This window comes from Schistocerca serialis, chromosome 3 (assembly GCF_023864345.2).
Source record: "Schistocerca serialis cubense isolate TAMUIC-IGC-003099 chromosome 3, iqSchSeri2.2, whole genome shotgun sequence".
Lineage (NCBI taxonomy): Eukaryota > Metazoa > Arthropoda > Insecta > Orthoptera > Acrididae > Schistocerca > Schistocerca serialis.
In genome coordinates, this window is record NC_064640.1 from 350506399 (window position 1) to 350530305 (window position 23907).

A 23907-nucleotide genomic window follows, 5' to 3' on the forward strand; every position below is an offset into this window, starting at 1 on the left:
ATTTATGTATATTGTAAACAATAAAGGTCCTATCACGCTTCCCTGCGGTACTCCCGAAATTACCTCTACATCTGCAGATTTTGAACCGTTAAGAATGACATGTTGTGTTCTTTCTTCTAGGAAATCCTGAATCCAATCACAAACCTGGTCCGATATTCCGTAAGCTCGTATTTTTTTCACTAAACGTAAGTGCGGAATCGTATCAAATGCCTTCCTGAAGTCCAGGAATACGGCATCAATCTGCTCGCCAGTGTCTACGGCACTGTGAATTTCTTGGGCAAATAGGGCGAGCTGAGTTTCACATGATCTCTGTTTGCGGAATCCATGTTGGTTATGATGAAGGAGATTTGTATTATCTAAGAACGTCATAATACGAGAACACAAAACATGTTCCATTATTCTACAACAGATTGACGTAAGCGAAATAGGCCTATAATTATTCGCATCTGATTTATGACCTTTCTTGAAAATGGGTACGACCTGCGCTTTCTTCCAGTCGCTAGGTACTTTACGTTCTTCCAGCGATCTACGATAAATTGCTGATAGAAAGGGGGCAAGTTCTTTAGCATAATCACTGTAGAATCTTAAGGGTATCTCGTCTGGTCCGGATGCTTTTCCGCTACTAAGTGATAGCAGTTGTTTTTCAATTCCGATATCGTTTATTTCAATATTTTCCATTTTGGCGTCCGTGCGACGGCTGAAGTCAGGGACCGTGTTACGATTTTCCGCAGTGAAACAGTTTCGGAACACTGAATTCAGTATTTCTGCCTTTCTTCGGTCGTCCTCTGTTTCGGTGCCATCGTGGTCAACGAGTGACTGAATAGGGGATTTAGATCCGCTTACCGATTTTACATATGACCAAAACTTTTTAGGGTTCTTGTTTAGATTGTTTGCCAATGTTTTATGTTCGAATTCGTTGAATGCTTCTCTCATTGCTCTCTTTACGCTCTTTTTCGCTTCGTTCAGCTTTTCCTTATCAGCTATGATTCGACTACTCTTAAACCTATGATGAAGCTTTCTTTGTTTCCGTAGTACCTTTCGTACATGATTGTTATACCACGGTGGATCTTTCCCCTCGCTTTGGACCTTAGTCGGTACGAACTTATCTAAGGCGTACTGGACGATGTTTCTGAATTTTTTCCATTTTTGTTCCACATCCTCTTCCTCAGAAATGAACGTTTGATGGTGGTCACTCAGATATTCTGCGATTTGTGCCCTATCACTCTTGTTAAGCAAATATATTTTCCTTCCTTTCTTGGCATTTCTTATTACACTTGTAGTCATTGATGCAACCACTGACTTATGATCACTGATACCCTCTTCTACATTCACGGAGTCGAAAAGTTCCGGTCTATTTGTTGCTATGAGGTCTAAAACGTTAGCTTCACGAGTTGGTTCTCTAACTATCTGCTCGAAGTAATTCTCGGACAAGGCAGTCAGGATAATGTCACAAGAGTCTCTGTCCCTGGCTCCAGTTCTGATTGTGTGACTATCCCATTCTATACCTGGTAGATTGAAGTCTCCCCCTATTACAATAGTATGATCACGAAACTTCTTCACGACGTTCTGCAGGTTCTCTCTGAGGCGCTCAACTACTACGGTTGCTGATGCAGGTGGTCTATAGAAGCATCCGACTATCATATCTGACCCACCTTTGATACTTAACTTAACCCAGATTATTTCACATTCGCATTCGCTAATAACTTCACTGGATATTATTGAATTCTTTACTGCTATAAATACTCCTCCACCATTGGCGTTTATCCTATCCTTGCGGTATATATTCCATTCTGTGTCTAGGATTTCGTTACTGTTCACTTCCGGTTTTAACCAACTTTCCGTTCCTAATACTATATGCGCACTATTTCCTTCAATAAGAGATACTAATTCAGGAACCTTGCCCTGGATACTCCTGCAGTTTACCAATATTACGTTGACTTTTCCTGTTTTTGGTCTCTGAGGACGGACGTTCTTTATCAACGATGATAATGTCCTCTCTGGTAAGCCGTCAGGTATTTTATCGTTTCGCCCAAGGGGGGGTCCCTCTAACCTAAAAAACCCCCGTGTGCACGCCACACGTACTCTGCTACCCTAGTAGCTGCTTCCGGTGTGTAGTGCACGCCTGACCTGTCTAGGGGGGCCCTACAGTTCTCCACCCAATAGCGGAGGTCGATGAATTTGCAACCATTATAGTCGCAGAGTCGTCTGAGCCTCTGGTTTAGACCCTCCACACGGCTCCAAACCAGAGGACCGCGATCGACTCTGGGCACTATGCTGCAGATATTAAGCTCAGCTTGCACTCCGCGTGCGATGCTGGTTGTCTTCACCAAATCAGCCAGCCGCCGGAAGGAACCAAGGATGGCCTCAGAACCCAAGCGGCAGGCGTCATTCGTTCCGACATGTGCTACTATCTGCAGCCGGTCACACCCAGTGCGTTCAATAGCTGCCGGAAGGGCCTCCTCCACATTACGGACGAGACCCCCCGGCAAGCACACCGAGTGCACACTGGCATTCTTCCCCGACCTACCCGCTATTTTCCTAAGGGGCTCCATAACCCGCCTAACGTTGGAGCTCCCTATAACTAATAGGCCCGCCCTCTGTGACTGTCGGGACCTTGCCGGAGAATCGGCCACTGGCCCAACAGGCGAGGCATCCTGTGGTGGCTCGGAAACGATGTCATCACCACTAGGAAGCACCCCGTACCTGTTGGAAAGGGGTAAGGCAGCTGCCACGCGGCCAGATCCCACCTTCGCCTTTCGGCCAGGCACGCGCGAGCCCACCACTGTCCGCCATTCACCCTGGAGTGATGGCTGACCGGTAAGATGCTCACTGCCGGAAGACGCAGCGACATCAGGGGTTCCATGCGATTCCAAGGCCACCGAAGTAGGCATAGGTCTCACCACAGTTGCCCCAACGCCACTACGAGCCGACGCCTGCGCCTCGAGCTCGATGAGCCTAACAGACAAAGCCTCCACCTGCCCCCGAAGAGTGGTCAATTCTCCTTGCGTCCGCTCACAACAACCACAGTCCCTACACATGACTATGTTTACCCTACAAGCGAACGGTGTACTCGCCTTATTAGCAGCAGGAAATCGAAGTGCTCTCTCACTGACGGTCTAACCGACACTGAGCTGTTCTAACCAAACAAACAAAAGCCTGTACGATACAAGGGTCGATAGCAACGGCGATACTGTACACTACACTGTTATTAAAATAAACGGTTGTGTCTAGTAGGCACTCAAACACGCAAGAAATTACAAAAATAAAATAGTAACTACCCAGATAACTGAAAATAAGTTGTACCTGTTTGAAGCTCGCAAAAATGTGTAACAAGCGAACGGTGTACTCGCCTTATTAGCAGCAGGAAATCGAAGTGCTCTCTCACTGACGGTCTAACCGACCGTGGGGTAGGTAACAATGACATGACGTCATTAGGGTCAATACTGCCGACTACACTTCCGTGATGAACATCATTCTAAAACCTTTTGCAGTATACTATTGAACTCAGTTAAACTTTGTTTCCGCTGGGAACAACGACTGCATGCGAAGAAATGTCACAAGTGCACCTATCATGAAGATGTTGCCAACTGAGCTGCGAACAAGCGCTAAAGATTGGTTTCGATGATAATGTAGCATAAGGTACAGGGAAGATAGTTTGCATTCCTGTAGACGCTGATGTGCTACAAGAAGTATTGTGTGTGATATAACCGCTGGAAAATAACAAGAATTAGATAAAATGCTTTTTTTCGTGCATAGAACTATCATTTGCACTACATAAATATGTGAATCACATGCAACGAAGTGATCGACGAGCGATGGAAGCTTTGTTGCTACAATTTCTGGATTTGTTTAACCCAAATGTTCTGTTATCAGTGATGCGTGTTACAAAACACCATGTACCTACGGGTAACAGTACTACACTTTATACGAAGTTACAATGATGAGGCAAAACATTATGACCCCTGCCCCCCGCGAAGTTGGATGCCGCCTGGTGGCGTTTCGGACACGTGACGCGGTAATAAAAGTATGAAAGCGGAGCAGAAATGGGCGGTGGACCACACTAGAGAAGTTGAAGTACATTGAAGTAAGCGACTTTGGCAAAGGGCATATTATTATTACGCAGAGTCTGTGAACGAGTATCTCGAACACGGTAGATGGGTGAATGTTTACGTGCTACTGTCGTGAGCATCTAAGGAAGGCCAGTGAAGCTACCAAAGGCGCTAAATAATTGGACGTGCACGACTCTTCGCAGAACGTAGGGTTCGGAGGCTTATCTGCTCTCTGTAGCGACCTTTGTCGAAACAGCATAATGCTGGTACACGCAAAAGTGCTTTGCAGAACAATGTTCATCATAAATTGTTGAAAATGGAACTCCGCAGCAGACCACCCCTACGCGTTCACATGTTGACCCAACGACATCGTCAATTACAGTTTCAGTGGGCACAGGACCATCGGGATTTGACGGTCGATTATGGAAACGTGTCAGCTCCTTAGGTGAATCACACTTTTTGCTACACTAGGGCGATGGTCGTCTCCACAAGCACCATCATGGAAGTGAACGGCGGCTTGAAACGAACAGCGCGCCGTGGATGCAGGCTGGTGGGAACAGTATTACGGTATGGGAGACCTTATCCTGCGCTTACATGGGATCTGTGGTAGTAATGGAAGACAAGCTGACAGCTGCGAACCACCTATATTCCTTCATGCTCGACGACTTCCCTGACGGCGATCTCATGTTTCAGCGTTATAATTGTCCGGTGTCAGAAATATGCACAGTGGTTTGATGTGCGTTATAGTGATCTCATGTCTCGGCGACCAAATTTGCCCAATGTAAATCCAATGGAACCCACCTGGGTCGCTATCGGGTACCACCACCGGGTACGCAAATCAGTGGCACGTTATTCCTCCTTTACGCGAATTACATGTCTTGTGCAAAGACTTCTAATGTCACACACCTCCACAAACATATCAACAAAGTATTGTATCGCTGATACTCATAAACAGTGAGGTATTTCGTTCCAAAGACGGACAAACCAGCTATCATGCAGGTGGTCATAATGTTTTAGCGAATCAGTGTATATCGTGCACAAAAGCATCTGCAAACAATTATGGAGGAATTCACTGATCAGCAACTGGCAGGAAGAATATTACAACATAGTTTTAATCCATGGGGTGCAAATGTTGACATCATTCTGAAGCACTATGGGACTTAACATCAGAGGTCATCAGTCCCCTAGAACTTAGAATTACTTAAACCCAGCTAACCTAAGGACAGCACACACATCCATTCCCGAGGCAGGATTCGAACCTGCGACCGTAGCGGTCGCGCGCCTCCAGACTGAAGCGCCTAGAACCGCTCGGCCACTCCGGCCGGCCTCTGAAGAAGTCACCAGATTAGACTAGGAAGTTGACGTCCTGTTGCGACTGCTGATACTTGACCGCAAAAACCTTCAATGATGCGTATCCAATACCCAATATTATTGAAACACTGGACCATCTAAGGCATTGCTGACATTTTCAAATAATGTTTCTATAAAGTTAAAATTTCCAGTTAGAGGTATTTCCAGAAGATAAGGCAGACCTGTATTCGCAAGACCATCAGGTCATTACTAGGATCGCATAGTGCAGTTTAAAAACACATCAGCAACCTCTCAGAGACTGTTACATGGGGTATTTCATGGATTAAAAAGCGGGAAATGAGTGGTATGTTTGGATGAAAGGACTGTATTTTCGAAGGTTGTGGAAGAACACATAAAAAGTTCCGAAGAAGTATTTAACAGGCTATAAAATACAGGTTAGATCCTCAGCTGAGATAAGTGTCACTTTGCACAAACAGAAGTTAATTATTTTGGGCTTGTAATTAGTGGAGAAAGGTAAAATCAGATCCCTGATTAATATTTGCAGACCATGACTTAGCAACACCATAAACCACTAAATTGTTCCAGTTATTTCTGTGTTTACTCAATTATTATAGAAAACTCATCAAGGGTTTTGCAAAAATTGACAAACCATTGGACCAGTTATCAAGAAAATGTGAGAAACGGAATGTTAAACACTGCATGAAGCGGTGAAAAAAAATTGACATCAGGTCTAGTACTGATATCCCCCGTATTTCGAAAAGAAATCATCCTTTCTTGTCACGCTAGCAACAGTTCAAATGGGTCCACTCTCAGTCAAAATTTTGATGGGACAAAACTTCCAATCGTTTATGGATGTATACAGCTCAATAAAGCAGAAGAGAACTACTCCATGATAGAAAAGGAGATGCTATCAGTCATTCATGGAATTATTTACTTCCACTGTTATTTGTATGGCCAGAAATTTAAAGTAGTAGACTGACAATATGGGCGCTCTATCTGAGCTATTTGTTATGAGGTAGTCCAAAAACCAGAAAAGAAGCAGACAAACGTGGATACGTTAAGCGGTAGAACTGGAGTACAGTAAACAGTAGCTAAGAGTATGGCACAACAGCAGGAAAAAGCACAAGCATCTAATGTAGATTGTATATCATTGAGACTGCAGATGCAGTTCATGAGGCGTGACAGCTTACTCTGCAGATCCAGAAAGTGTGGACGATTCGTGGTGGTTCCAACAACATTCAGGGACGACATTTCTCAAGAAGCACATGACCACATATTAGCGGGTCATGACTGATACAGAGGTACAGAGAGAATCGTCATTGAAAAATACTGATGGAAAACTAGGAGATGTGATGTGGAAAAGTATGTAAAACACTGTGTACATTGTACAGCGAGGGCTGACCTTAGTCATCAGAAAAATCCCATTTCAAAGATTTCCAGAAGTGAACAAACCATTTGATGTGATTGGGCTGGATATTATAAGACTGCTCAGTAGAATTCCTGCAGGATATAATGTAACACTACAATTGATATTGTAAATAATTTGTACTGATTAATGCTGAGTAATGTAAAATGTATATTCTTTATTATGAAATGTCTTTGATCTACTGTAAAGAAGCAGAGTTGTGTGAAATATTCACTCTTTGTGAGTTAAGTTCTTTGTATTATTTGGGGGGCAATAGCATTTAATTATGTATGTTTTGAGTTGACTCCTTAATATGTTTAAATGATGAGATTTTTTAAAATATGTTCGTTTGTAACTATGTAATAGCTGGTTCATACCTAGAGACTTTGCATTACATAAAGTAAAACCAAGAGTAATTTCCCTCAGCAACGGAAGTGGGTCGGCGTGAGGGAAAAGGTGGTTGACATGGCTCTGAGCACTATGGGACTTAACATCGGAGGTCATCTGTCCCCTAGAACTTAGAACTACTTAAACCTAACCAACCTAAGGACATCACACATCCATGCCCGAGGCAGGATTCGAACCTGCGACCGTAGCAGCAGCGCGGTATCGCGCTGAAGCACCTAGAACCGCTCGGCCACAGCGGTTGCTTAAAAGGTGGTATTGGCGCTCAGACTGGGCGGCAATTAGCTGCCAGTAACCGATGAACGAACAGCGCAAGTGCCGAGCGAGGCTTACAGTACTGCAATTGAGATGGAATGGCCTCGGGTGTAATTTGTGGCTGAAAATAGTGCTCTCGCTTTGGGAAAGGCTCTTAAAATGATACTAACGACGCCAAGAAGAAGTAAATATAGCTTATTAATGCCAACGGAGGGACTACGTAACCGCTACATGCTCGCCACCACGATTGCGCAAACACTTCATCACATATATGAAAGGTCAGAACTGTATAGCCGTATGAACTCGTAATTTTGTGTTTGGTTTTGTGAAATTATAATTTTAATATTGAAAAACTGTGTCTGAGCAATGAGTATGTCCTGTGCATTTATCCAAGAAGGATCCTCTCCTTGTAAGTAATAAAATCCGAGTGTCCTTTGTAAAAAGAACTGGCTAAATTCTTCATTTATGCGAGAATGCCTGAATTTCAAAGAGATATTAATAATACGTTGTTGATTAAATTAACTGTTGCTTAGACAAAGAAAGGCACTTAATGAGAGACTTATTAGAAAGTTTCAAGAGTTTCATATTGCTTTAAATGTGTGTGTCAAAGTTTTGTACTAGTACATTTAATGTGCTTGGTAAGTTACTTGTTTCATATGCAAATAAAAAGAGACACTTTATGTCTGATCATTTTGAATCTTAACTATAAATTGATCTCAAATATGAAATCAGACAAGAGTAATACCTGGGGAAAAGTGTTTTAATGTTTATTTGCTTTAAAAAGTGTCAGTAAAATTCACTTGCTTCACAAGTGTTGTCAGAAAGCAGTTGGTATAGATGTTGATGGAAATTTAACTTTCACATGAAGTCATGTTTAAAGTAGTAGAGAGTATTGTCAATGATAGTAGTGTTTAAACATTGCAAGATTAAAGATCTTAAGTGGGGGAGTAATCTGACTTTTACCATAATACCACATAATTTTGAAAGTGTGTATAATTTTACTTTTATAATGAAGGGATAGTTTATGGGACCACATTTCATTTTTTTATATGAGAAAGTCAAATCAGAATAACTGTTTTCTAGCCAAAGCAACTTAAAGTGACTATAGAAAAAGTGAATCTAGAAGGTTTGTATACAGTGTTACTTTATTGTTGTGTATCCCAAATGTGTGTTATTTGAACTTGACTGTTATCATGTGCTATATTGTCTGGTGTGGGTTGTGAAAACCCAGTTTAGAAAATTAGTTAAAGGCAAAAGTAATGATTAAGATGAATAAGGGAAAGGCCTCATTTGCAATCCTATGACTGCTCACCTGTAGAAGTGATAACTGCCACTACCCGCTGTGGTTCGTCCAGTTGTGTGTATTCGTTGCACTTCATTAACCAGTAATTAATGAGAATTCCTCTTGCAATAGTAAGAATAGATTCTTTCTGAATAATGTTTTCACTTTATTATGCCTAATTATACTGGCGACCATATTATTATTTCATTCACCAGTAATTTGCTACTGACATTTTTTGCCAAATTTAGTCTTTCTACAATCGGCCAACTACTATCATTACGAAGTTAAAGTACGATTTCCTATTTCTGTTAGGAAAAATCCGGTCAAAACCAAAACTTTTTTCAGAGGGTAACATTTACTGTGCGTAGTAAACCATATTTGGTAATTAATAGGACAAGCGACGAAAGAAGTGTTATAATAAGTACATTATAATAATAATGCATCATTTTTCGTGATAGATTGAAATGGTAGCAATTTCAGACCAACAACCTAACACAGTAGCAGAAGGCATGGTAAATAAGTCGATTTTAAATTCGAAATGTCAGATGCCATAATAACAGGGCATAGTTCAAATGTCATGTCGAGTCTAATGAAACAGTTGTGTCATTTGCTTCACATTCGGGTATTACAAATGGGCTCTTCGCATCCAGAAAGTAATAACTTTATAGAAAGAGTTCATAGAACTGTTTTCAGAATGTTATACCACTGTCAGTAGCCAACGCACTGATTGAGACACGTATCTAGCATTCGTAATTCTAACATACAACTCTGAAGTACCAGACTTTCATCATTTGAGGTGGTTCACGGTAGAAAGATATCATCTCTCCTCTTGTCATGGTAAAACCTAAACTTGGAGCTGATAGGGAGTCAGTAAAAGAATTCGCAAAACGATCACAGAAGCTCTGGCAAAGAGTAAAATGAGTCACCGCTAAAGCCTTAGAATGTCAGGAACAGACGGGGCAACGTGTAGTGAAACTGTCAAACTACAGAGTTGATGAGTGAATATTGTAAAGAAACCCACATATACCCAGAGGTAAATCCAAGGAGTCTTTAACCCCACACCATGGCCGTACTATGTCACTGAAACGACTTTACCAGTGAACCTTAAACTGCAAAACTGTTGTACATGCCAGTAGGTTTAAATCATTCAGAGAAGCTGTAGATGCACTATCACAAGTCCCACCAGCTACATCATTATCGAAGAAAGTATGTAACATGTGTAAAACGGGTTTCTAAGAACGATCAAGTGATACGCAAAATGCCTTATCCATCTACACTTACGTACATACTAAGTAATCCATCATACGGTGAGTGTCGGAGTGCACCCTGTACCACATCTAGACGTTTCCTTTCATGTTCCACTCGCAGAGTGAGGGAAAACGATTGTCTATATGCTTCCATATGATGTTGGCGGCAGTAAGATCATTCTGCAGTCAGCTTCAAATGGCGGTTCTCGAAACTTCCTCATTAGTGTTCTTCGAAAAGAATGTCTTGAGCTCCGAAAGCACATCTGTGACACTTGCGGGCTGATCTAACCTACCGGTAACAAATCTAGCAGCTCGCCTCTGAATTTCTTCGATGTCTTCCTTCAATCCGACCTGGTGCGGATTCGAAACACTCGAGCGGTACTTGAGAGTAGGTGGCACTAGCGTCGTACATGCGATTTTCTTTACAGATGAACCACATTTTCCTAAAATACTCCAAAAATACCGAAGTCGACCATTCGCTATCCCTAACACAGATGCTCTTTCCATTTCTTATCTCTTTGCAGCCATACGCCCAGACATTTAAACGATTTGGCTGTGTCAAGCAGTACACTACTAATGCTGCATCCGAATATTACGGGTCTGTTTTTCCTACTCATCGGCATTAACAAATTTTTCTACAGTAAGAGCCAGCTGGCATTCATAACATCAACTAGAAATTTTGCCTTGGTCATCTTGTATCAGCCTACAGTACTTACCTTCGACACCTTCCTGCAGACCACAACATCGTCAGCGAACAACCGGAGATTGCTGTCCATCCTATCTGCCAGGTCGTTTACGTATACAGAAAATAGGAACGGTTCTATGACACTTCCTTGGGGCACTCCTGATTTTACCGTTGTCTCCGATGAGCACTCGCCGTCGAGGACAACATACTGGACTCTATTACTCAAGAAGTGTTCGACCCACTCACATATCAGGGAACCTACTCCGTATTCACAGACCTTCATTAACAGTGTGCAGTGAGGCGCCGTGTTGAAAGCTTTTCGAAAATCTGGAAATATGGAATCAGCCTATTGCCCTTCATACATAGTTCGCAGTATATCAGGTGAGAAAAGAGCAAGCTGGGTTTCGCACGAGCGATGTTTTCTGAAGCCCTGGACATTAGCTTTTTTGCCTCTAAGAAGTTTATTACGTTGGAACTCAGATTATACTCCAGAATTCTGCAGAAAACCAATGTTAAGGTCATTGGTCTATAATTTTGCGGGTCCCTTCATTTTCCCTTTTTATATGTAGGATTCACCTGCGCTTTTTTCCAGTCGCCTGGTACTTTGTTCTGGTCGAGAGATTCACAATAAATGCAAACTAACTAAGGGGCCAGTGATGTAGGTGGCACTAGCGTCGTACATGCGATTTTCTTTACAGATGAACCACATTTTCCTAAAATACTCCAAAAATACCGAAGTCGACCATTCGCTATCCCTAACACAGATGCTCTTTCCATTTCTTATCTCTTTGCAGCCATACGCCCAGACATTTATCAAACCGAATTGGGATTCCAACCGGACCTGGCGACTTATTTGTTTTCAACTTTTTCACTTGTTTCTATACGCCAGGGATGCTTGTTCCTATGTCATCCATACGGAACTCTGTGTGACGGTCAAACGACAATACGTTTGTGCGCTTTTTCTGCGTAAACGATTTCTTTCACGCGGAATTTAAACCTTCTTTATTTTGTCAACTGCCATATCCAGGTTTAGAATATATTTTAAACGTTTTACATTCATATGGCTGAAGAGCGGTGACTTATAATCGCTGACAGCCCACCCCTATCCATATGGAGTGAGGGAAATCAAACGAGAAGAAAGGAAAGAAATATAATCCCTTTTAACATATTAATATGTTTCTGCACTTGAAAATAGCTTAAGGCCGAAACATGTATCGTATGACAGTAAAAAAAGTTATTACAGTCAAATGGCGGCAGCATCATTAAAAATACATTAAGTTCTTAGATAAAAAACTGTGAAGAAATCCATACCTCGCCGCACAATACGCCGAAAGGAAGTACGAAGGCCGCTGCGCTAAATACATAGCCATCTAACAGGAAAGATAATCGAAACTACTGAAAAATGTAGGATAATCTTCGCACAGTTAGAAGGCAAGGAAAGACAGCCGCAAATGCAAAGAGAAAACTTATGTAACAGGAGAGCACAGCCAAAAACCCGTCGTGCATCAGAATGAAGCAATGGAATATGTAGAAATGAAATATGAAGAGGGAGAGGCTGAGGATGTGGTGGTTATAGTTTCATAAGCTGTAAAGAGCAGAAAACAGTCAGATGTGGAGAAGATGGTCCAAATGGCTCTGAGCAATATGGGACTTAACATCTGAGGTCATCAGTCCCCTAGAACGTAGAACTACTTAAACATAACTAACCTAAGGACATCACACACATCCATGCCCGAGGCAGGGTTCGAACCTGCGACCGTAGCGGTTGCGCGGTTCCAGACTGAAGCGCCTGGAATCGCTCGGCCTGTGGAGAAGAAGAAAGCTGCTTTCGAAAAACACAGATATGAGAGGAGGCTGCCTAGAAATGGCACGGAGCCAATAGCCAACGAGGGCGCGGGAACCGAAGAGTAGTTTCATGACAGGCCCATCCTGAGGCGAAACTTGTAGAGCCACCAGAGGTAATGAACGACACCAACATCTGTATTCTTAAAGATTGAGAAATCAAATGACGAACAGAAAAAGTAACAGAGGAAAATATGGTACTGAATGACAATGTATTAATACTACCTACTGTGGTGGTGAAAATATGTGGGCGAAAATTCGGGAAGCCAGTTATATGCCATAACGTGTGACGTACACAATGAACTACTGAAGTCGAGAGCTGAAATACTGAATCTGCTGGTTAACAGATTTAAGATAAAAGGCTCTGTGGGTGAACGTGTAACAAAACAATTAACTATGAAACGCTGTTGGACGTCGAGACAGGAGAGGAAGTGTATCTCATGGACGTTTGAGTAGCGCCTAGTTTACAACAGGAATTAAGTGCTGGATCTGATGGGTCAACGGGGCACTGTCCTGCAATAAACTATGGAGGAAACGAAATAGTTTCCATCGAAGCAGAGGAAAAGGGTGAATTTGTTTAAGGAAACACCATACAGCAGCACATGAAGACGAAGTAGAAGAAGAAAGTCTGGTGGACGCAAACCAAGGGAGGGTAACCCAAAGTAGAGAGGATGCGGAAGATGAACTCTCAAGAGAAGTAACTAACTGAAAAATTTATGAGCTTACAACTTTAGGATCTGAAGAAACCGAGCAGCAGAATTAGCAGAAAAACACTAAGACGTCCTTGCAAAGTAACCGAGAATAACCAAGGCCCCACCTTACGGGATAAAGATAAAATCTCACAAACCATGTTTTAAGCCACCGTATCAAATATCTCAGACAAGGAAAGGAGCTGTAGAGAAAGAATTTAGGACATCAGACGTGATAGAAAGAGCTCGTAGTCAATTTAATAGTCCCTTGGTCGTCGTGCAAAGAGGAATGGCGATGTGAAGCTCCTCCTGGACGCTCGGAAAGCTAACAAAGTGATCTAACTGGAAATAAATCACTCAGCAAATATGGACGAAATCATGCAAAAGTTTAGAAGAACAAAAATCTTTGCAAGTCTCGATTTAACATCATAATACCAACAAATCTTATTAGATCCAGAATCAGGACTGTTGTATCTTGCCCACTTATCATTTATGCCGTGAACAGAACCGAGGACATGACTTCATTCTGTTCTCCTCTGCAGCTGCTTGTCTAGAGAACTGTTTATGTGGCATGTCGCGAGCATGCTGTTTATGTGGCGTGGCGTGCGCAAGCTGCTGCTGCCTAATTAGCTGATCACGAGCAAGGTGCCACTCGATCCAACAAATTGCTGGCTGCTCCGACTTATCGGCTTACACGGCAACTGAATCGTACTGATCCAGTGAAGACCATACAACGTCTTTTTACATGATGGACTATGTTATCAGTACAGGCCATTGCCTTTTGCGTTAAACATGTCTATTTTGGGCTCTCATTAGAACGCTGGACTAAGTATTAGGCGAATAATTAATAAAAACAGTTATGGTACATGTGAATGATACTTTGATAGCAAGCAAGACGTGGGAAGAGCAAACCAGGACATTGGAAGAGATATTTGAAAGGTGTGTATTCGAGGGAGCGACACTTAACTGCAAAAAACATGAATTTCGGCGGAAAAGGATTCCGTTATTCAAATGGTTCAAATGGTTCTAAGCATTATGGGACTTAACATCTGAGGTCATCAGTCCCCTAGATCTAGAACTACTTAAACCTAACTAACCTAAGGACATCACACACATCCATGCCCGAGGCAGGATTCGAAACTGCGACCGTAGCAGCAGCACGGTCCCGGTCTGAAGTGCCTACAACCACTCGGTCACAGCGACCATCCTGTTATTAGGATACCTAATACACTGACGGAAAAAAAATATTAATGTAGAGTAAGGAAATTTCGGGAAGACAATTATTTAGGCAATATATTTAAGTGATTAACAGGTCAATGTAAGTCTGTGATAAACCATTGCAAATGTTTAATGCTGGTACATTAACAACCAGTGTAACCACCAGAATGTTAAATACAAACATACAAACGTGCATGCATTTTGTTGTAGAGGTGCCGGATGTCAAGTTTGTGGATCAGAGATCGATACCTGTTGCACTTGTTCGGTCAATAGAGGCACGGTTAATGCTGTTTTTGGATGACACAGGAACTGTTATCCGATGATGTCCCCGTGTGATCGATTGGAGACAGATGTGATGATTGAGCAACATGTCGACACTCTGTAGAGCATGTAGGGTCACGACAGCAGTATGTGGGCGAGCATTATCGTGTTGGAAAACACCTCCTGTAAAGCTTTTCGTGAATGGCAGCACAACAGGTCGAATCACCACATTGCAGTCATGATGTATGGGATAACCATGAGAGGGCGTCTGCTATCATATGATAGCCCATCCTAGACCCCAACTCCAGGTGTAGGTACAGTATGACTAGCATACAGGTAGGTTAGTGCCCAACCCTCAAGTGGCCTGCTCCTAACCAACACACGGCCCTTCACTGAGACCAAGGCAGAACCAGCTTTCATCAGAAAACGCAACAGTCTTCCACCCTGTCGTCCAATGAGCTCTCGCTTGATACCACTGATGTCGCAAATGGCGGTTATTTGAAGTTAGTGGAAAGCACGCTACAGGGCATCTGGATCGGAGCTGTCTCTGAAGTAACCGATTTGTAACAGTTCGTTGTGCCACTGAGGTGTGAATTGCTGCTCAAGTTATTGTTGCAGATGCAGTTCGGTGAGACAGAGCCATACGCCAAACGTGACGATCTTCCCTCTCGGTAGTGCCACATGGCCATCCAGAACTCGATCTTCTTGCTGCCGTACATTCTTGTGACCACTGCATGCACTGCTCATGTACAGAAGCTAGATTCCTGCAAAGTCTTTCTGCAGTATCGCAGAAAGAACATCTAGCTTCTCGTAACCCAAACCTAGTGAGGTGTTGATAATGGCGTCTCTGTCGCCTTAAATGCATTCTTGACTAACATCAAGTCACGATGTCCAGTCTCAAAGGTAACTAATCCTCACGACTGTTACAGTGTATATGTAAAGTAAATCTGATTCGCACCCTCATAGACTGGCTCGAAAGTGAAACAGATATCATCTTTTAGAGGTATGAACTTGCCAACCACGTTTCGTTTATGAAACTTCCTGGCAGAGTAAAACTGTGTGCCGGACCGAGACTCGAGCTCGAGACCTTTGCCTTTCGCGGGCAAGTGCTCTACCAACTGAGCTACCCAAGCACGACTCACGCTTCTGTTAAGTTTGGAAGGTAGGAGACGAGGTACTGGCAGAAGTAAAGCTGTGAGGACGGTGCGTGAGTCATGCTTGGGTAGCTCAGTTGGTAGAGCACTTGCCCGCGAAAGGCAAAGGTCCCGAGTTCGAGTCTAGGTCCGGCACACAGTTTTAATCTGCCAGTAAGTTTCATATCAGCGCACACTCCGCTGCAGAGTGGAAATCTCATTCTACGTTTCGTTTATGTCGCACAACTCCATGTTGGTATTGTGATTCTTTCTTCCGTTAGTGTATTTAGGATTAAATATGCCTTTTTTTTAAAACGGTGTGGTACGTTTCTTTTAAATTTGTTACTGAATGACGAAAAAGAAGGTACTGCACGCGTATACTTGACGTAAGTTAAGATTAAACTGGTATAAACGTATTATGTGTGCAGTTACTAACTTACACTGTTGCAGTAGAGCACAGTGATGAATCGGCGAGAAAGGTATGAGCCCAGCCCAGTGGAACACACTTTACATCGTGTGGTAAGTGCGCGCGGCAGTACTATATTTGCTAGCACAAGCTGACGGCACTCCTGGCGTACTGCTTTCGTTACATGTGGTGAGCCAGAGGTGTGGGAGGTCAGCACTCGACTGTGACAGAGGAGACAGCCGGGCAGAGCGCGACTATTGTGTACGACGACAACGTACGGAGCTTCAGGAAGCCCCGGAGGAGAGCAGTGGAAAGGGGAAGTTTCGAGCCAGCAGGCGGACGCGTCGCAGCGGGGTACGGCCGACGACATCGAGCAACTGGGTGCAGCAGTGTGCATCATCGTTGTAATTCCTCAGCGCGGCGTAGTTCCAAGTGGCTTGCGGGGAAGGCGAAAGGCAGCTCACAAAGAGTGAAGTGTTTGCGTGTGCGTAGCCTCCATATTAGCCAGCATTGACTCTCTGTGCATCAAGTTTTCAGTCGAAAGACTGCACGATATCATTGGTGTTTCTTTCTTGTATTTATTTCTATCAATATTGAGTTTTTCAAGAAAATTAAATTTTATGTTGTGGAATTCGGTCTTTAATGTTTCTTAATTTTCATCTGCTACACTAAAGAAGGATGCTTCGAAAGCAACAGACTAATGCCTTTGCATGTAATTAAAAATACTTTCCTATTAATCTGAGCCTTCTGTAAGCTTTGTTAATTTCGTTGGCGTCTGTTTTTGAATTCTGATGTTCACTGAAGACCCAAAGGAACTGGTACACCTGCCTAATATTGTGTAGGGCCCCCGCGAGCGTGCAGAAGTGTCGCAACACGGCGCGTCATGGACTCGAATAATGTATGAAGTAGTACTGGAGGGAACTGACACCATGAATCCTGCGGGGCTGCCTACAAATCCGTAAGATTACGAGGGGCTGCTAAGGTCATCAGTCCCTAAGCTTACACACTACTTAACCTAAATTATCCTAAGGGCAAACACACACACCCATGCCCGAGGGAGGACTCGAACCTCCGCCAGGACCAGCCGCACAGTCCATGACTGCAGCGCCTTAGACCGCTCAGCTAATCCCGCGCGGCAAACACTTTTAGAGTCATTCAAAAAAATTCTACGCTCAGTAGCGCGGAAATACACAGATCGTGCAGTGTCAGTTAGATGCCATTTTAGCATATCGAGTATAAACTGGAACGTCTATGGATTCATTGCCGGAGGTACGGACAGACAGTCTTGTGAAGTACTTTTGAACATTTTTCCCGAAAACTGTCTTGATCAGATAGCTTGACAACCCACACGCAAAGGAAATGTTTCAGACCCTTTAGCTACAAACAGGCCTTACGCTATTGACAGTGTCGGTGTAGAAACAGGGATTAGTGATCAAGATGTCATCATAGCGACATTGGTTACTAAAGTTAATAAACGAGTCAAGAAGGTTAGGAGAGCATTTTTGCTAGAAAGGGCAGTACGTAAACTCGCTAAGCGGATTGAAGGTTTCCGTCCAATCACTTGTTGGCCGGTATTTTGTTGCAACAGAGGATACCAAAAGAAAAGAAGACGTTTCAAATTTCTCGTTTAAGAAATCGTTCATGCAGGAAGATCATATAAACGTTCCGACGTTTGACCATCGCACAGATTCCCATATGGATGACGTAGTAATGGACGTCCCTTGCATAGAAAAGCAACTGAAAGAGTTGGACAGAAATAAGTCGTCAGGCACGAATGGAATCCCAATTCGGTTTTACGGATAGTACTCTACCGTATAAGTCTATAATATAACTTGCATTTATCGCGAATCCAGGGCAAAGTCCCAAGCAACGGGAAAAAAGCTCAGGTGACTCCTACATATAAGAAGGGTAAGAGAATGGACCGCAAAATTAGAGACCGGTCTCCTTTGCTGCAGGATTTTTGAACGGACTCTGAGTTCAAATATAATAAATTTCCTTGAGACGGAAAATCTTTTGTCGACAAATCAGCACGGGTTTAGAAAGAATCATTCATGCGAATTTCAGCGCGCCCTTCTCTCACATGATATTCTGCTAACCGAGGATGAAGTGCAATAAGCAGATAGATTTCCGAATGGCGTCTGACATGGTGCGTCATTACAGACTGTTAACGAATGTACGAGCATACGGAGTAGGTTCCGAGATATGTGAGTGGCTCGAAGACTTCTGAAGTAATAGAACCCTGTACATTGTCTCCATGGCTAGTGTTCATCAGAGACAAGGATATTGTAAGCATTGCCTCAGGGAGGTGTGATAGGAACGCTATTATTCTCTATGTACATAAATAGTCTGACAGACGGAGTGAGTGTTGTATCAGTAGCGATACCTCACCACTGGCGTTCTACGGTTGGTAACGGAATTGCAAATTTCTATCTGAAGCCAACAGCGGTAGCGCGGGATCTGGTAGACCAAACAGTGAGCGCCCGCAGAGCCATACCTCTAGTGGCTCTGGACTACGGGTGTACTCTGCCACCACAATATAGGACGGTCGGCGACAGCCGTTAGCCCACTTACATTTGCAGCCTCATCGCGACGGAACGCTAAACTAACGCCATCTAGTCGCGGCTCCGGCTGTATATTTATATTATGTATTTATATTTTATATTTATACTACTTTTATATTATATTCAAACGTTCTTCACATTTGTTAATAAAAGCACGAAAATGAGGCGTCCGGCTCAGCTTGGAGTAAAAAATCGTATCCAGGACTCTAGCCTGAGATTAAATGTTGATGATGTAGCTCCCCAACAGGATTTCGGCATCTGCCTTAGCGTCATTAGATTTAGGAAATGGGGCGATCACCGATTTCTCCGTCGAGATCTTCAGATCATTAGTAGCCATCCATTTTCCTATGTGGATTGTAGGCGTCAGAAGACTCGATTTCGCTTGAAAATATGAGCCTGATTTGGTGTATACACATATATCATCCGCATATTGTAAAATTTTGGAAGGAAGAGAAATGGAGTTTTTTAAATCGTTCCACATAAGTGGTATACAGTAAGATACTTAACATTTCTCCATGTGGCAAACTCTGGGAAACTCGAAAGGGTCTATGCATTGTAAGGCAACACCTCATCCGGGCGGGCTAGTATAACACGCCGAGATTTCACGTTATAGCCAATGGGTGCAGCAACATAGGCGCAAATCAGGCAGAGATGCAAGGCGTTCGATGTACTCACAGGTAAGCAGAAACAACAACTAAACTTCAAGTTAATCATCACATGATTAACTTAGTAGTAGATTCATTACAGTTTGCAAATCTCAGGATATAGATGTAGGCATCCATCAGTCATCGATAATAGTCATGTGAACACCCTGGAAATGAAATGTCGTGTGCCTAGGTCTCCCGTCGGGTATACCGATCGCCTGGTGCAGGTCTTTTTAGTTGACGCCACTTCGGCGACTTGCGTGTCGGTGGGTATGAGATGATGAGGAAGACAACACAACACACAGTCCCTGAGCGGAAAAAATCTCCGACCCAGCCGGGAATTGAACCCGGGCCCCGTTACATGGCATTCCATCGCACTAACCACTCAGCTGTCGAGCAGGACACCACCCTGGGTACATATGTATACACTGAGGTGTCAAAAATCATGGGATAGAGATACGCAAATATGTAGATGGTGGTAGTATCGTGTGCAAAATGTATAAAAGGGCAGTGCATTGGCGGAGCTGTCATTTGTGCTCAGGTGACTCATGTGGAAAGGTTTCCAACGTGATTATAGCCGCACAACGGGAATTAACAGACCTTGAGAGCAGGATGGTAGTTGGAACTAGACATTACCTTTCAGATATCGTTATCGAATTCAATATTCCGAGGTCTTCAGTGTCAAGAGTTTGTCGAGAATACTAAATTTCAGGCATTACGTCTCACCATGGACAATGCAGTGGCCGATGGCCATCACTTAACAATGTCCAGCTGCGGCATTTGCGGTCAGTTGTCAGTGCTAAACGACAACCAACGCTGAGTGGAATAATCGTAGAAATCAGTGTGGGACGTACGATGAACGTATTCGTTAGGATAGTGCGACGAAATTTTGCGTTAATGGTCAGTGGCAGCATACGACTGACGCGACTGCCGTTGTAACAGCACGACATCGCCAGCGGCGCCTCTCCTGGACTCGTGGCCATATCGATTGGACCACGGACAACTGGAAAACCGTGGCTTGGTCATATGAGTTCTGATTTCAGTTGCTAAGAGCTGATGGCAGTGTTCGAGTGTGCCACAACACTGAGGTGCGAGCTGGTGGTGGCACCAGAATGATGTGGGCTGTGTTTACATAGAATAGAGTAGGTCCTTTGGTCCAACTGAACCATCACTGGCTGGAAATGGTTGGGTTCGGCTACTTGGACATAATTTGCAGTCATTCATAAACATCATGTTCTGTAACAACTATGTCATGTTAGCTGGCCACAGTTGTTCGCATTTGGTTTGAAGAAAATTCTGGACAATTCGATCGAATGATTTGGCCACCCAGATCGCCCAACAGTAATCCCGTAGAACATATATGGGATATAATCAAGAGGTCAGTTGGTGCACAAAATCCCGCACTGGATACACTTTCTCAATATTGGATGGCTATAATGGCAGCTTGGCTTAGTATTTCTGCAGGTGACTTCAAATGACTTGTTGAGGCCATACTACGTCGAAATGCTGTACCAGGCCGGGAAAAATAGACGTTCGACATGATATTAGGTGGTACCCATGACTTTTTCCACTTTGTGTGGATGTAGGAGGTTGATCTGTGCCCTCACCACGCCTGCGCAGAATGGAAATATGTCCAAATCCCTTATCGGAACCAACCCCTCGATGCAGTTCAGCTGAAATCGTGCCATGACCGTTGCAAGCAATGTTAGGTTCCTTCGATGACTGACAGTTTGCTATTAAGCAGTGACCGGATGAGGTAAGTGAAGCGGCGTACTTTCACACCGATAATGACTTTCAAAGAGTGTGTTTTCATTGCAGTGGAGATTTGAAGAATTGGCATGAATAAGATGATCCATGGGCAGCACACGCCCTGTTTTTCTCCATATGTATGTTTCTGGCTCCTGTAAAGGACACTGATTTTGTGGACACTATTTGTCCAACGAAAAATGCAATAATTAGAGCAAACGATGTGTCAAATTAGTGGTAATTAGTCCGAACAAAGCAGTGTTATCTGAACAGCATGTGGTTGAGTGTACTCGTCTGTTTAAAATTTGCTCCAGGCTGAGATGGGTTCAACGTGCAGTCCATGTGGTCACATTACTACCTGTGTTAAATTTAGTCTCCATTTCCTCGTGTGTTGAGTGTTGAGAGCCTATAGCATCTACATTCAGAGTATTCATTCGACGTAATTAAGACTGCGGGTCGTATGAATATAAAGAAACATGTACTTTTTCTCAGAATTTCAGAGAACATTCTCAGGTTCGCACGAATAAAGCGAGTCGGAGAATATGCTTCACCTGAGAATGTTCTCAGCTTGAATAAAGGGATTGGGGAAATTATTCAATGTCTGACTTCGTATGAATAAAACTAGAGAAGTTTCTCACAAGCGGAGAACATTGCCGGCCGGAGTGGCCGTGTGGTTCTAGGCGCTGCAGTCTGGAGCCGAGCGACCACTCCGGTCGCAGGTTCGAATCCTGCCTCGGGCATGGGTGTGTGTGATGTCCTTAGGTTAGTTAGCTTTAATTAGTTCTAAGTTCTAGGCGACTGATGACCTCAGAAGTTAAGTCGCATAGTGCTCAGAGCCATTTGAACCATTTTTGGAGAACATTCCTCGAATTATTTTTTTAAGTGAGCTCTGTAGCATACCTCATGCTGAGTAAGTTCTGTTGAGATTATGTATTATCGAGTTTTTGTAAGAATGGCAGTACTTACGTTGTTCGGAAGACAAAAATAGATATACGTAGCCAGCCGAAATACTGAAGACAGAAACTGTAGAAGTTTAGATGTGTTTAACAGTACAAAAACACTATTTGGCTGGCAAAATTCCTTCCCAAAATTTGTGAAAGAACAAGGACGTCCTTTCAAACGAAGCAAAAGGGAAAACTTTTTTTCCCAGACCAAAGTCTTCAGATTGATGTGCGAGAAGACTTACGTATACACCAGACAACACTGTCACTGACATTTTCAACTGTTCATCATCATGTTTTGTCACAGCATGAATAATACATTTTGTTATTTTAGAAATCAGAAGAATTCCGGTTCCGATTAGATGTTAAATGTGATCAATTTTTAAGATTTCGTTCGCATAATGTGTTCACCTAACTTCAATAAGAAAAAAATTCACGGATGCCGAAAATTTAGGTACATCGTGAGAAAAACATTTTACCATATTGTCCGTAATCTTCTAAATAATTTGATTGCACACATAAAAGTAAAATCTAAACACAGTGCGAATCTTCCAGAAAGCATTGATGACAGTTCCATATTTGTACATTTAACAGTTTGCCTGTTTGAGCGAATTGAATGAAATGTAAGATTATGCGGATGTTCTGTGCCAGATGCTGCAAGCGGCAGTGCCTGAGAACCTTCTTAAGAAGGTGGGGAGGCGGTGAGAAGGAACCCCTCTTCAGAGAACATTCAGAGAATTTTTTAATAGTAATAAATTGAGAACATTCTCAAAGAATGTTATTTTGCTCTGAGAATCTTCCCCGGATAATGTTCCCTTTTGTAATCATACGACCCTGTATCCGCAAATAGTGTATTTTTCCTTTGCAACATGTAAACTCCACAGTTCACAAATTAATATCTTCTTTTGGAAGAAAGTTCAAGTATGTAGCTATATACACTTCTACTCCACACCCGCGAACTTCATGATGTCTCGTAAATCTACTGTGTAGTGCTATTAGCGTTCGAATCGTACACACCGACATTCAGACTATGAGATGGAGACCTAATTTGGAAATTCATATTACCAAGGTGATATAAACTGTTAACCTTGCTTGTAGAGTGTTTTAACTGCGGCATCATGCGATGTGCTCAGAGCGAGCGCTGAGGGCTATCAAGGGCCCCGATCGCGCGAGATTCCACGTGGTCGTCTGTGGCGTGAAGATATGTACTAGGCTGGTTGCTTGAGCAAAATGCCATCACGTAATCAACCAATAAAGAAATTGTTTCTTAAACAAAACTTTGTACCTATTTAATCTAAGAATTGCAGACTTCGACAGAAGCGCTAGGGGTCCTTGCAAGCCGTTTCCAGCAGACACGGCGCAACTGTGATTGACAATCAGGAGAGCTAGCGCTAGCAGACGCGATACCACCTTCGATTCAGGCTCCGACACGCACGGTGCTCACCTGGGTTGATATCGTGAAGAAACAGTCTCGGGTTATGTCGCTAATAACTGTCGCTGACGACTCTCCACTTGTCAGTGCTCGAGGACCTCAAGATATCACACACGTGCCACTTGCAACCAGCGGCGAGGCGTGAGCTTGCGTTATGTGTTACGTTATCTGACTGGCTGGGTAAGCTACACATAGCAGCGATGCCGGTGCTCAGCTGGCTGTTACGTTTGCGTCTTCATACTCATATGAAACAACGATACCGTTTTGATTCCAGGGATAATCTATGATTTAAAATAAGATTATACTGCTATTTTTAACACAGTTTCATGCAAAGAACGACGCATCTCCGTAATACCCGCTTCTCGATCGAATCTGCTAGTAACAAATCTAGCACC